This window comes from Colobus angolensis, unplaced genomic scaffold (genome assembly GCF_000951035.1).
Source record: "Colobus angolensis palliatus isolate OR3802 unplaced genomic scaffold, Cang.pa_1.0 Scaffold298, whole genome shotgun sequence".
In the NCBI taxonomy this organism is placed as follows: domain Eukaryota; kingdom Metazoa; phylum Chordata; class Mammalia; order Primates; family Cercopithecidae; genus Colobus; species Colobus angolensis.
This window is the reverse complement of record NW_012116243.1, coordinates 262,127-277,413: the sequence shown is the minus strand read 5'-3', so window position 1 is coordinate 277,413 and position 15,287 is coordinate 262,127.

Below are 15,287 nucleotides of genomic sequence, written 5' to 3'. Positions count from 1 at the left end.
GGAGAATGGCATGAACTCAGGAGATGGAGCTTGCAGTGAGCCAAGATTGCGCCACTGCACTCCAGCCTGGGCGACAGAATGAGACTTCATCTCAAAAAAACAAAACAAAACAAAAACTGAAAGTCTTTTAGCATGTGTACCACCCCTAGAATTTCCGGTAAACCAGCACCAACCTGAAGATCACATTCTCATCAAAAGGTGGAAAGAAGAAAAACTCGAGTCCACCTGGGAAAGACCCTGCCTTGTGCTGCTAACCACCAAGACTGCTGCTCGTACAGCAAAAAAGGATGGACTCATCACACCTGAGTCAAGAAAGCACCACCCCCTCCAGAGTCGTGGCCATGGTCCCAGGGAAAAACCCTACCAAACTGAAGCTAGTAAAAATTTAACTCTTTTCATCTATTCTATTACTCGTTCTATTGCTGACCATCTAGTTATTAACATAACCAAGTCAATTTCACCTTAAACTATTGCATTTAATGCTTGCCTTGTTATACCCTGTGGGGACTTGCCAAGTCAAAGACAGCTTTCTACTTCAGAAAAGTACTTCTGTCCCTTCTGACTCTCCTCAGACTGGGCATTAGTAAACTAGGACCACTGAATCCAGGGAGATTTCAATAAAGACCCCAGTGCCAACTAGGAGTCTTGCTCCCCCATGTAGTTGCCATAGTTGGTCCAACATTCTGTGAACCACTAAAGAGCAAGGATGGACTGCCCCAAATGGTTTTTTTAATTTCCTCAAACCATACATTCATTTTACTAGAGGATCATAGAAGGTAAAGACTTAAAACAAATTTTAGCAATTAAGACGGGGTACCAAGATGAAAATGCCTGGTTAAAATGGATCAAATATTCCATCTGCACATTAGACAAAAGCAATTGTTATGCTTGTGCACATGGTAGCCCAGAGGCCCAGATTGTCCCCTTTCCACTAAGGTGGCCCTCCAGTCGACCAGGTGTGGGCTGCATGGTAGTTCTTTTCCAGGATTCTACAGCCTGGAGTAATAAGTCATGCTAAGCTCTCTCTGCTGTATCCCAAAGTCTGGCACCCAGCGGGTCAGCCCCCAAAGGTCATCCAGCCTCCATCTCCCAACACTAAGTTCACTTTGTGTCTCTCATGACAGGGAGGAGACTTAACATTCTTTGGAGACCAGAAAGGATGCAGTGAGCTTAAGAATTTTCAAGAGCTTATCAATCAGCCAGCCCTTGTTCATCCCCGAGCGGATGTGTGGTAGTATCGTGGTGGACCTTTACTGGGCATAACTGGAGTGGCACTTGTATTTTGGTCCAATTGGCTATCCCTTTCATCCTGGCATTTCATCAACCAGAAGGAAAAAATAGTAATAAGACATCGTAAAGCGAGAGAAGTCCCTTATGGGTCTTTCAATTCTCATGTCTATTTAGATGCAACTGGAGTCCCATGAGGAATATCAGATCAATTTAAAGCTTAAAATCAAATAGCTGCAGGATTTAAGTCAATATTTTGGTAGGTGACAGTTAATAAAAATGTAGATTAGATAAACTACATCTATTAAAACCAACAGCAATGAGGTTTTCATGAGTTAAAAGAAAAACTCATGTCGGCCCCAGCCCTGAGGCTACCTGACCTGATGGAACTCTTTACAATCTACGTGTCAGAAAGAGAAAAAATGGTAGTTGGAATTTTAACCCAGACTGTGGGGCCCTGGCCAAGGCCAGTGGCCTATCTCTCAAAACAACTAGACAGGGTTTCCAAAGGCTGGCCCCTAGGTCTAAGGGCCCTAGCAGCAATGGCCCTATTAGCACAAGAAGCAGATAAAGTAACCCTTAGGCAAAACCTGAATATAAAGGCCCCCTCATGCTGTGATAACTTTAATAAATACCAAAGGACATCATTGGTTAACAAATGCTAGATTAACCAAGTACCAAAGCTTGCTACGTGAAAATCCCCACATAACCATTGACGTTTGCAACACCCTAAAACCACCACCTTGCTCCTAGTATCAGAGATCCCAGTTGAACATAACTGTGTAGAGGTATTGGACTCAGTTTATTCTAGCAGGCCCAACCTCCAAGACCATCCTTAAACATCAGTAGACTGTGAGCAGCATGTGGATGGGAGCAGCTCCATCAACCCCTGCAAAGTGACTCTGAAGAAGATGACAAGCCCTGCTCCAGTCACACCTGGAAGCTGACTGGTCCACGCATGGCTGAAGCATGAGAAAACTCATTGCAGGACTCATTTTCCTTAAAATCTGGACTTCTACAGTAAAGACTTCAAATGATTTTCCTTAGACTGAGGGCTGTTCCCAGTGTATACATCAAGTCACTGAAGTAGGACAAAAAGTTGCTATAGTCCTATTATTTTATGGTTTTTATAAGTGTACTGGAACTCTGAAAAGAACTTGTTTGTATAATGTTATTCTATACAAGGTATGTAGCCCAGGAAATGACCAAATTGATGTGTGTTATGACCCATCTGAGCCCCCCATGACCACAGTTTATAAAATAAGATTAAGAACTGAAGACTGGTAAGGGCTCATAAACGATATGGGTAAAGTGTTAGCCAAAACAGAATAAAAAGGGGTGCCCCAACAAGTCACCTTAAAATTTGATGCCTGTGCTGTCATTAATAGTAATAAGTTAGGAAGGGGACGTGGCTTTTTTATTTGGGAAAAAGGCTATATGACCAAAAATAAGTACATTTGTCATGAATTAGGACTGTGTGGAAATGAATGTGGATACTGGTCTTGTGTCATTTGAACCATTTGGATAAAAAATGAAAAGAATCCAGTCTACCTTCAGAAAGAAAAAAAATGGCTCTTCCTGTACTAAGGGACAATGTAACCCCTTAGAACTAGTAGTAACCAATCCCCTTGATCCTCACTGGAAAAAAGGGGAGCGTGTGACCTTAGGAATCTATGGGGCCGGAATGGATCCTCAAGTAAATATCTTGGTACGAGGAGAAGTTTACAAACACTCTACTGAGCCAGTGTTTCAAATTTTCTATGATAAACTAAATGTACTAGTACCAGAAATTCCAAGCAAAACAAGAAATTTGTTTTTGCAATTAGCTGAGCATGTAGCCCAATCTCTCAATGTCACTTCATGTTATGTATGTGGAGGAACTGTAATGGGAGATCACTGGCCATGGGAAGCCTGAGAATTAGTACCTACAGACCCAGCTCCTGATGAATTACCAGCTCAAAAGAATCACCCTGATAATTTCTAGGTCCTAAAAGCCTCAATTATTGGACAATATTGCACAACTAGAGAAGGAAAATAATTCACTCACCCCGTAGGACGACTTAGTTGTCTGGGACAGAAACTGGATAATGGTACCACAAAAACAGTCACTTGGTGTAGTTCACATCAAACAGAGAGGAATCCATTTAGCAAATTCCCAAAGTTGCAAACCGTGTGGACCTACCCTGAGTCCCAGTGGGACGGGACAGCCCCCACTGGATTATACTGGATATGTAGGCACACAGCTTACACCAAATTACCTGACCAGTGGGCAGGTAGTTGTGTTATTGGCACTATTAAACCATCTTTCTTCCTACTGCCCATAAAAACAGGCAAACTCCTGGGTTTCCCTGTCTATGCTTCCTGCGAAAAGAGAAGAATAGCTGTAGGAAACTGGAAAGATAATGAATGGCCCCCTGAGAAAATCATACAATATTATGGGCCTGCTACTTGGGCCCAAGATGGTTTGTGGGGATACTGGACCCCCATTTACATGATCAATTGAATCATACAGTTACAAGCTGTCTTAGAAATAATCACTAATAAAACCAGCAGAGCCTTGACTATTCTGGCCCAGGAAGAAACTCAGATGAGAAATGCTATCTATCAAAATAGATGGGGTCTTGACTACTTGCTAGCAGCTGAAGGAGGGGTCTGTGGAAAATTTAGCCTTACTAATTGCTATCTACACGTAGATGATCAAGGGCAAGTAGTTGAAGACATAGAGATATGACAAAACTGCCACATGTGCCCATGCAAGTGTGGCATGGATTTGATCCTGGGGCCATGTTTGGAAAATGGTTCCCAGTGCTAGGAGGATTTAAAATTCTTATAATAGGAGTTATAATAATAATAGGAACCTGCCTACTGCTCCCTTTTTTGCTACCTGTACTTCTTCAAAGGATAAAAAGCTTCATCGCTACCTTAGTTCACCAAAATGCTTCAGCACAAGTATACTATATGAATTACTATCGATCTGTCTTGCAAGAAGACATGGGTAGTGAAAATGAAAGTTAGAACTCCCACTAATAAAATGAGTGAGAGTCTCAAAAGGGGAGAATAAGGGAAGAAACCACCCCTCATATCGTCCTATGCCCAATTTCTGCCTGCAAAGAAAGAAGAAGTAAAAACTAAAAGGCAGAAATGAAATCCACAGGCAGACAGCCCGGCGCCGCACCCTGGGCCTGGTAGTTAAAGATCGACCCCTGACCTAATCGGTTATGTTATCTATAGATTACAGACATTGTATAGAAATGCACTGTGAAAATCCCTATCTTGTTTTGTTCCAATCTAATTACCAGTGCATAAAGCCCCAGTCACGTACCCACTGCTTGCTCAATCAATCATGACCCTCTCACACGCACCCCCTTAGAGTCGTGAGCCCTTAAAAGGGACAGGAATTGCTCACATGGGGAGCCTGGCTCTTGAGACAGGAGTCTTGCCAATGCCCCTGGCCGAATAAACCCCTTCCTTCTTTAACTTGGTGTTTGAGGAGTTTTGCCTGCAGCTTGTCCTGCTACACTTTCCCAACACATAAACTTCCTTTGCATTTTTAAAATTGAAAAATTATTTTACTTGTTAGCTGAACAAAATAAAGATGACTGCTCATGTTAAAAAAATCTGGAATACTTGATAGTTTCATGCTACACAAAATTGAAAGTAAGATCATGCTTTTCCCTCTGATTGCTGTGATATATTATGTACCAATGATGTATCAAAATTATTGATTATTTTGAGATTTTGGTTGTAGAGAAATGAATCATGCAGTCAAGTCTTTATAAATCATCTTTACTACTACAGTCTAAAGTTTCCCTACTGAGTAGGCAAATGAATTAACCCTACTAATAAGGTAAACATTTAAACAAATAAATGCTGCATTTTAAGAACAGAGGATTTTTTTAAGCTTATCCTTTTTCTTAGATAACTAGTCTTACTTCCCCCAAAATAAATTATAAAATATTTCAAATAACATAAAAAGATATCAAGCTTACTAAAATATTATGATAGCACATATATTTCAGGCTTAGAAGTTGTCAGGTAGGTTTTAGAAGATGCTTTCACATGGCAGTGATTTTTCATCCTCCAATTTTACTAAAATAATCACCTGCATTATAATCACTGAATAACTTGCTAAAATAATGGTGTAAGAGTTTTCTTTCACCCAGTTAACTTGAATCTTCAAGGGTAGGTCTGACGTAGCTCATTTTTAAATGATGTCCATGGGATTCTTTTATTTTTATTTGTTATTTCTTCAAATTTATTTATTTCTTTTTTTTTTTAATTGACATTAAAACTTGTATGTATTTCCAGGGGATTCTTTTATATGTTTTATGAACCACATAAAATCTATAATCTTGTTGAATTTGATTAATAAACACGTAAAGGTCATTATTTAACTATTTTTTACCTTTAGCTAGAAATATTGAAATGTAAAATCAATCTTAGTTTAAAAAGCAAAGTTTACCAAAGTGCTACAGATATTTGCCAAACCCTTATTTTTATATTCTTATATACTTATTAGATTAAGATTCTTATCACTTATAGATTTGGATACAGAACTCAACAATCAGATTAAAATGAGTCTTTTTCAGGAAGCATGAGAGATATTAATTTAATAATAATGACTGAAAAATTATTATGAAGATCTTCTAATTCATGCCATGGAGAGTATGATTAAATTAATAATAATACTGTAGGCAAGATAGTATCATGATTTCTAAACAAAGCAGAGGAAAGAAATGATGTTTGACAAAATCTGCCAAGTTTTGATAATATAAATTTAACTATCTAATTTAGAAGGAAAATGGGTTAAGTCTGGAGTTAGTTTATATGAACCATTACTTTATATAGTCAGTGGTTAGCCAGAAAGATATGTATTAGGATGGTATTGCAAACCTCTGTAGGCGTATTCAAAGAAGCTATCTGCAAATAACTTATGATTCATAGAATTCAAGTAGAGATGTATTTCCTTACCTATTCACATATTTTTAATCTAACCATCTATTGTCTGTTTCCCATTGCTCCCTTGGCATTGTTAGAGTAAATATAGATCAAAAATAAAAGTTACCTAAAGGTTATTCCATCACAAATATACATAGATTTCCAACATGGAGAGATCAGTGACCTCAGGGTTGGTCTGTGGTCCGTGTCTCGGGGTTGAGAAGCAGCTCAGAATGCTTTTTGACAGTTTTAGCCTAGTGTGCTCTGTCCTATTCCAGACCTTGGACACCCCTCCTTTGCCAGAATGACTGCTTCTAGAAAGTAATTTTGGATTGAATTAGAGCTTTCTGAGAGAGTCAAAACATACTTTACAGTAGGCAAATTGAATTTCTCTGGTTCAGTGACTTGCTGTGCCACAGCGCCTCTCAAGAAGATTTTCACATTATTGAGAGCTGGTAGATTTCCTTGTAAAATAGCCATAGGCAGCACACACACTACGCAGAGCATCCTTTGTCTGCCATTTCTCTCAGAAATATTTCTATCTCTCTTTCACATATATACAAAACTATTTAAATGAACCATACAAAGAGATGACATAAATTATTGTATCTTTCTTTGAAAAGAATATGTTTCAAGTGGTTACTAATTCATGCAGAGGTCTCCATGGAAAGGTTTAGTTTCAGTACCTGCTATTGTGGAAACTCAAAGTGTTTTTAATGGAGTTAAATGGAAGGAATATTTACTTATCTCACGTAAAACTATGAATGAAGAATTGGAAACATTTGCATTGACTTGATTAGGAATACTGTGTGGTACCAGCTGTGGGAGATATCTATTTATCTTAATAGTGTGCAGATAAATGGGCCTCTTCTTTTTCATTTTCCCTGTTGGGACATTCCTAAAATATACGGACTGATTTGACTTTTAAAAAGATGTTACTTTTAAAATATTTTCATTCATATAATCCAGGAATTTCTGAGCCAGAATTTTCTTGAGTGTTCAAAGTTTACAGATATGGAAAGTACTTTGGTAGAAATCAGTATCAGAAGAACTGACAGCACTCATAAGAAACAATACCACACATTCCAAGTCTCAGTGTTTACTGAAACACATTTTTTATGACTAAAATATTTCCTCATGAAGACAACAAGTTTTGTTTTGTTTCCACAGATAGGGCATTTTTTTTTTTTTTATTCACCGTTCTTTTATTTTTTCTGTCAATATTGTCTTTCATTTCTTAAACATGTCATCTAGCTGGTGATTTTGTAGCCACATTACCCCAAGAAAAGCATGTCTTCATACCTTCCTGTCACTTCTATGTGGCATGAAGTGCCACAGTCTAATTTACACTGCTTTCTCCTACATGCAATGCTGCTTTATATATCTCAGGTAAAATTTCATGCTAGAAAAAAAATTGTCAGGGTCATTAGGCAATGAGGAGCATTCATTCTGACATAGAGAAGAGGATGGCATTTAACCAGAAAATACAGAGTTCTTTGTGGTGATTCTTCTCTCAGAGGTCCCCTTAGGCTGGGAGCCCTAGGAGCAGATGTGATCTCAGGCCTGGTTGAAAGAGAACAAAGCCATGGGCGGAAATACCTTCCCCTCCATCAGTGAGGCAGCTCCTGCCAGAAGCAGCTTTCTCACCAGAAGGACCCTAGAATCATTGCCAAATAAGAATCTGCCTGGTGAGAAGTCACTAGGCATAAAATCTCCAGTGATTTGGTGCTTGTTCACTGAGCAAACCAGAAAGCACATGTGAAGAATTCAGGACAGAGCTTGTGAGCCTGTACCATAGCCACTAGGGGTGGGGGTCTTGTCGGCTTCCCTCCTAAAAGCGTTTTCTTGGAGTTGCTATATTCTTTGAAACCTCTGGCAAAACTAGGGTGTCCAGAACATAACGGCTTGGGAAGGTTGATATTATGCACTTTTTCTTTAATTTTGTTTGCCTCAATAGTGTTGTTTGATTGTGTTTTGTGAAGTAGGACAATAACAAAACCATCTGGTTTCTATTTTTCTTTTCCTTTTTTTAAGTATAAATAGGACCTTAAGAAGAAATTTGAAAACACACTCTAATACTTAATATGCCTAGCAAGATATGAAGGGGCTCTATAAATAAAATCACTGTATAAAATAAGATTCATTATAGAAATATTTTAACTTTCACTTTAAAGTAGTAGCATAACATTCAGGGGTTTTGCCTTAAATTATTAAATTATAAAACTTATTGGTGTAACCCCTGCAGACCCTCCACACACAGTGGCATAAAGAATTCAAAAGTGATAAATGTACTGATACATTGTACCACACAATGCTGTGATGAATATAGTTTACATTTTAGCTACCTGGTTCCTTGGTATTTTAGATACTTCCGTCAGAAAAATGCCTGGAACATTTTATTTTGTTTTGTTTCCTTTCAGCGGCCAGGCATTGGCCAATTTAACAGCAGAAGTTACATTCTTACTGTTTGCATATTAATCAGTTATTTAGAACACCCCTGCTGAGAAATATCATCATAACAACAACACCATTTTAATGGAGCAGTGCAAAGATACCCAGGAGAATCAATTACAATGAAGGCCTATGAAAAGCTGTTTTGCTTTTCATTATTTTATGGGGTTAGGAGGACAGTTGATGAGGTAATGAGACCTGAAGCATTTCCAATACTTCTAATGGGAAATGGAGTTCAGTTGGATCAGAAGTGTTAGCAAAGAGCTACTAAGTTGGAAATCTTGGCCTCTATGACTCTGAAAATGGAGAAGCAGTCCCCTGTTCTGCCATATTAATGAAATAACACGATACACCTCAAATAATGGTAATGGTGCCACAACCAAAGTAGTATTTGGTTCTGCTAGTTTGTTTTCAGAAAAGGAATTACTAAATAAAATACTGACTGATGTGACGTTCTGAATTCTGTACCAGGCAAACTTTCGTCAGATCCGATCTGAAGGAAGTTGGTCAATAGTGATTTTAAAATCAGCTACTAGGAATTACTTATCTAATCAGAAGTCTTCAGTATATAGTTGAGAATCTTGTTTTAATGTTTTTCAGTCGGGGTGTATTTCTCAATAGATGACCAAGACAATATAACCCAAAGATAGCAGTGAAGCCTATTCCTGGAAAATTTTCCAGTGCAATTCATTTCAAGTAATAGGAAAGAATGAGATACCAAGTGTTTCCTGGAACGATTTTGCAAGACTAAATACGAGATAGCTTTCTTTTAATCATGTCTCAACTTACATTTTCAACCTTGCCAGAAATCCTTCTGTCCCCTACTCTTTCATATCATATACATCATTTCTGCTCCTGCACCATCCTTTAAACTCTCTTTGACCTGGTGTCTTTTCTCCGCCCCAGAGTAAAGTGCCTTTCCCTTATTTTCAGTTGCTCAATGCATGCTTAGTTTTCAAGTCTTAGGACTCCTTTTTCCTTAAGAATTCCCTAATTCTCCCAGCTGAAAGTAATTGGCAAAGGGCATAGAATGCTGTGATAGCAATTTGTAAAGTTCTCAAAATACTTAGCACACCCTGCTTTGTGTATAGACATGTACCACTCCTCAATTCAACTAGACTCTAAGCTCCTTGAGGATAAATATCACACCGTATCACCCATAATATGAAACACAATAATTGTAAATTTAATAGGTGTTTAATGTAATTTTGTATTAACTAGGTTAGTAATTATTAAAACTATGTCAAAAAGCACCCATTTATTTTAGTTTCTATATTTAACAAAACTTTCTTTGGAAAACTTACAAAATTTTGGAAAGTTCTTATTAGTGTCTAAAGTAAATGATGAAAATTGCAGAACTTTTTCACCAAAAATCTACCTGGTCAGATGAATAATAGCATATTCATATCAAGTATGAAGTATCAAGTAGTGCAATTTCCTTTTGGCAAAACACGTGGCCCTCACTGATGCAAGATGAATTATTATAGTGTAAATTAAACTACAAAGATTAAATTCTAATCTTTATTATACTTTCTGAAAATAAAGTGAAAAGTAAAATGATATGAATAAAAATAGTCACTTATCCAAAATTTGACCAGATTACCAAATCTGGGACTCATTAATAAATTCTTAGCATAGCTGGGAGTGATTTTTTGAAAGGTGGATGGAATTATAGCTGACAGATGCAATTTACATAATGGCGAACAAGAAGACTATTTCTTTAGCTTTTGAGGAGGTAATCCATGCCTGGTGATTTGCAAAAATATATTGAAACTATAATTACATCTTGTTGAAATATGTTTGCTTTATAAAATACTTTGTAATATAATATTTTTATCAGCAAGGGATTTCATTGTAGGAATTAATCATCATTTATAACAAATCTCTAAAAATTGGGCACTTACTATATGCAGGAATATACTTCAGGTAGGCCTGAAGCCTGTGGTTCTTAAGAGTAGGAGCTCCAGGAAGACACGCTGAGAGACTGACCTCCTTTTTACCCTCACATAAGCACTCAGGAATGTGTTGACTTCCTCACCATTTATCTGAAGCAATGGGCTAAAAGAAACATACTTAGGGACCCCATAATATTTCAATGAATATGAATGACTTTCCACGGTTCCCCTGGCCTCCACACAGTACCTTTACTGCTTGAAAGGATCTGAAAGAAAACGTAATCTCAGGACATTTTGTGGTAACTTGAAAGACCAGGAAGATTTCTTTCCTCCACGGAGGACAACATAGTGGAGTCACCTTATTTTACATTGTCATTGTACATATTACATATATATATTCACATATACATATGGTAGAAATTTATATGTATATTCTCTTATATATGGTACTATATGTGCACTATGGTTCTTTTGATTTATTTTATACATTCTTATAATTATTTTATTGCAATAAATGCTTAAATTTGAAGTAGGGATGTGAATAGGGGTGGGCGAAGGGGCATGTACGCACTGTTTGTTGTCCTATGTATCTTCTAGTATGAATTTATGGTTTAAATACACTATATATTCTGTAAATTTTTAAACATAGTTGAGCAAAAATATTTTCTCTGTGTTTATGAACTGATGCTTTCCAATTTTTTACTTTTGATTTGTATATTCTCTTTCTTCTTATTTGAGTATGCCAAAACTACTTTTGAAATGCATTTTTCAATACACAAGGCATATATTTTGTGGGATAAACTCCATAGCTCACTGGTAGGGTTTGTTGGCATTCTCCTGGAGATATGTCAAATATAATTGTTGTTTCACAGAGATAACCTCAGGAATGTTCTTGGATCAGGCTGCTTTCTCCAAGAGTATAAAGCTGATAAATCAGAGCATTGTTCACTCAAGCACTGATGATTCCATAAAGTCTTACTTTGGATTGTCTACAGCTGAGAGCAATGGAGTACATTTCACCCAAATAAGCTGTCCTGTCTTACGTATCCAGACTATACTAAGTTCAGAACTTCTCCACATGTATTGGAGAAGCTATATTTTTGCCAAGACTGGGCTTTAAGAAAGGCTGTTGTGCTCCAGGTGTTAGTATTTAAACATCTGCACCCTTTGGAAATCTCTTTTTGTGTTTGTGAGCTGTTCTATGTTTGTCTGTTGTCATTTGTAAACTCTATTTACTCTTTCATTGTTTTCTGATGCGGAATTATTAAATTACTCATAAATATTTCTTTCATTTGAAACTTATTTTATTATTATGTTGCTAGCATTTTGTACAGTGGATTACTTTATCTACTTTTTTTTTTTTTTTTTTGAGACGGTGTCTCACTCTGTCACCTAGGCTGGAATGTAGTGGCATGATTATAGCTGACTGCAGCCTAGGCCTCCTGGGCTTAAGCTCTTCACACCTCAGCCTCCTGAGTAGTTGGGACCACAGGTGTATGCCATCATGCTGGACTGATTTGTTTTTTTCTCCATGGAGATGGTATCTGCCTATGTCATCCAGGCTGGTCTCAAACTCCTGGGCTCAAGCAATCCTGCTGCCTCAGCCCCTCAAAATATTAGCATCATAGGCATGAGCCACTGCACCTTATCTTTTTCATTGACTTGTTTGTGAGAGCACCTTAGTTATGGATTTCTCCCAGTGCAGTTATAGATGTCCCCTAATTTATTACCTTTTATATATTTAAATTTTCCTTACTTTCTAAATAAGTTTCAAAAACCATTTGATTTCTTCCTTAACTCAGGCTATCAAGTGAGATGTTTAAAAAAAAATTCCTGCATTGTTTATTGTTTTATATTAAAATCAAACATAATTACATTATAGTCAGATAATATCTATGTGTAGTATTACTTTTTAATACATTGAAGTATCATTTAACTTAATCCACAATCAATTTTTGTTACATTTCACAGACATTTTGAAATAATGCATTTCTCTCTCCTCTCTATATAGAGTGAAGCATCTCTAATTCTCACAAGTTGGTCTATGGGTAACTGAGTTCACATATTTAAACTTTTTGAAGTGAGCACTGCTCATGTTTGACAAAATTGAAACTAGATCTCCTGCCTCTCTCTAAGGGTTTGCTATCATTACTATTTCTTAGGATCTTCCTTTGGGATCCAGGAGATGAAAATACACAGTTAAAGTGGATGAAAGAAGGAGGAATATTGCAATAAAGTACCAGGACACTTGAGAGAAACTAAAGAATAAATCAAAACACTGGCACAATATATAAATATAAATATAAATATAAAATATATGAGCATATCAAGATGAAAATAACTAGGTGCAGTGGCTCATGCCTTTAATCCCAGCACTTTGGAAGGCCAAGATGGGTGGATCATGAGGTCAGGAGATGGTGACCAGCCTGGCCAACATGGTGAAACCCCGTCTCTACTAAAAATACAAAAAATAGCCAGGTGTAGTGGCATGCGCTTGTGGTCCCAGCTACTTTTGGAGCTCTTCTGGAGAAATGAAATTATAGGAGAAGAGGAAGACAGAGTTTAGCCCTGCATATATGTCTTACATCTTCTGTGCTTGGGAAAATGGTGATATATAGAAGTAAATAACAGTCCAAAAGAAATAAAAAGGCATTGAGCATTTGGGGGAAAAAAACGTCGCCGGCATCTCTATTATCTTCTATAAATATCTAAATATCTTCCTTTTAGAGTAGAGATGGAGAGCCAAAAGTTATGTAGCAGAAGGATATGAAAATGTATTTCATCATGCAGAACAAGAACGCTTTAGTACAAATATGTGTATTTTGATTTAACAAAATTATTTTGATAAGAAATTTCGCTTTCTATTTGTTTTTATTTTCTTAATTTATGACCTTTGTAAAAGAAAAAAAAGAGTTCAAGTTATATGACTTTCTATACAACAGAGATTTTTAGATCACATGAATTCATGAGGTTGAGAAGAAATTTTGAATGCTTAAATGTGACTTTAAAATAATTTATTTAAATAGTGAACACATGGACATGGTAAAAAAAAAGAGAGTTAACTAGTACAGAATAATATATAATAAGCAATAGTAGGCTCTTTTTTTGTACCCTAGCAATAAATAACGCCCTGTAGATAAACTTGTTTTATTTAGAATTTTATTTTTAAATATCAACAAGCTATTTTTTATTTTTAATTATTATGGATACATAATAGCTGTACACATCTATGGGGTACATGTGATATTCTGAAACAAGCATGCAATGTGTAATGATCAAATCTGGGTAGTTGGGATATTCATCACCTCAAACATGTATCTCTTTGTGTGTGTTGGGAACATTTCAAATACACTCATTATTTGGAAATATATGATAAATTATCATTAACTATAGCCACCCTATTGTGCTACTGAACACTAGAACTTATTCCTTTTAACTAACTGAATTTTTATACCCACCAGCAAGCTATTCTTACTATCCATTGTAGCGGACTTTTTTCTTTTGCTTATGGAAGGTGGACAAAATAGCCTCACCAAAACGAAACAAACAAAACAAGTGCTGTGTGTAAGAGAAATGTGGGTGAATGCCAGGATGAGGAAAGTCAAGAAGCATCTCTCTACAGAGCTGCCAAGATTCCACACAGTTTTGGTTATTAAGCCACATTTGCTACTGCCCAATTTGTTGATTTGGGGATTATGGGGAACTCTGAAACTCAGGTGCACCTACACCAACCTACCAGCGAGAACTATCTCATCTGATACAGGTGAGTAGTATTCTATATATCTATTGTTAGTAACTTTTTAAGGGTTTTGTATATCCACTGCTAATAAACTGTACTCTGGTTGCCTTTTAACATAAGAAGTCTTGTCCAACAGAATTTGATTGATTAGAGGAAGCAGTTCACAGGACAACATGAGTCTTTGTGCTCATGAGACATTTAACAATCACTCATATATATAGTGCTTGCAATTCAGTTGCAGCTGAATAACTTTTCAGGGATAATCATTGCAAATAAGATGTAGGTCTTCCTGATCCCTTCAATTCTCTGACTTTAGCACGAGACTTCATTAATAATAAGCAGCTGTAATGATACATTTTTGAATTGATATCAATATGTATAGTGTTGCAATTCTGAATACACAACTGAAGCATATTTCTGCCTCCCTGCATTTTGGTATGCTTGAATCAAGGAAGAGATACTTCTTGGCTTAGAAATGAATTTATGGGATAGCTTTTTCAAATTCTACTGTAATGGGGTATTAGCTCCCAGACTGTTGCTTTCCTGATGTTACACGCTGTATATATTGAAGAAATCCCTAGAGCCATATGTATTCTTCTGTTATGATAATGTTACCATTAGTCTTGATTGCTTTTGACGATAGTTTCTGGTTACAGAATTGCCCAAAGCAAGAAGTTTAGTTTGTTCACATTTTTCCCCTTAATTTGGGAGAGTGTTTTTATTTCACTTTTATTTGAAATGAGTTCCTGTGCTGTTATTATGGCATTTTATGTGGCTTGTCATTGTAGTAATCAATTTTATATTTTCTTCACGCCAGTTCAACATTCTGCTCTTGACGAGCACTTTGTCATATTTACTAGGGTTCTTGTCATACATAGGAAAACACTTCCTCTATTTGTCTCCTAAATTTTCTTTTTCCCTTGTTAGTAATTTTGCATCTCTATATCAATGTTCTGGCTGGTTACAATTACAAGTTTTCCCAGCTGGGAGCTTGTAGCATTTTCTCAGTCTCTGCAACGTGCTGATCTATTCTGATA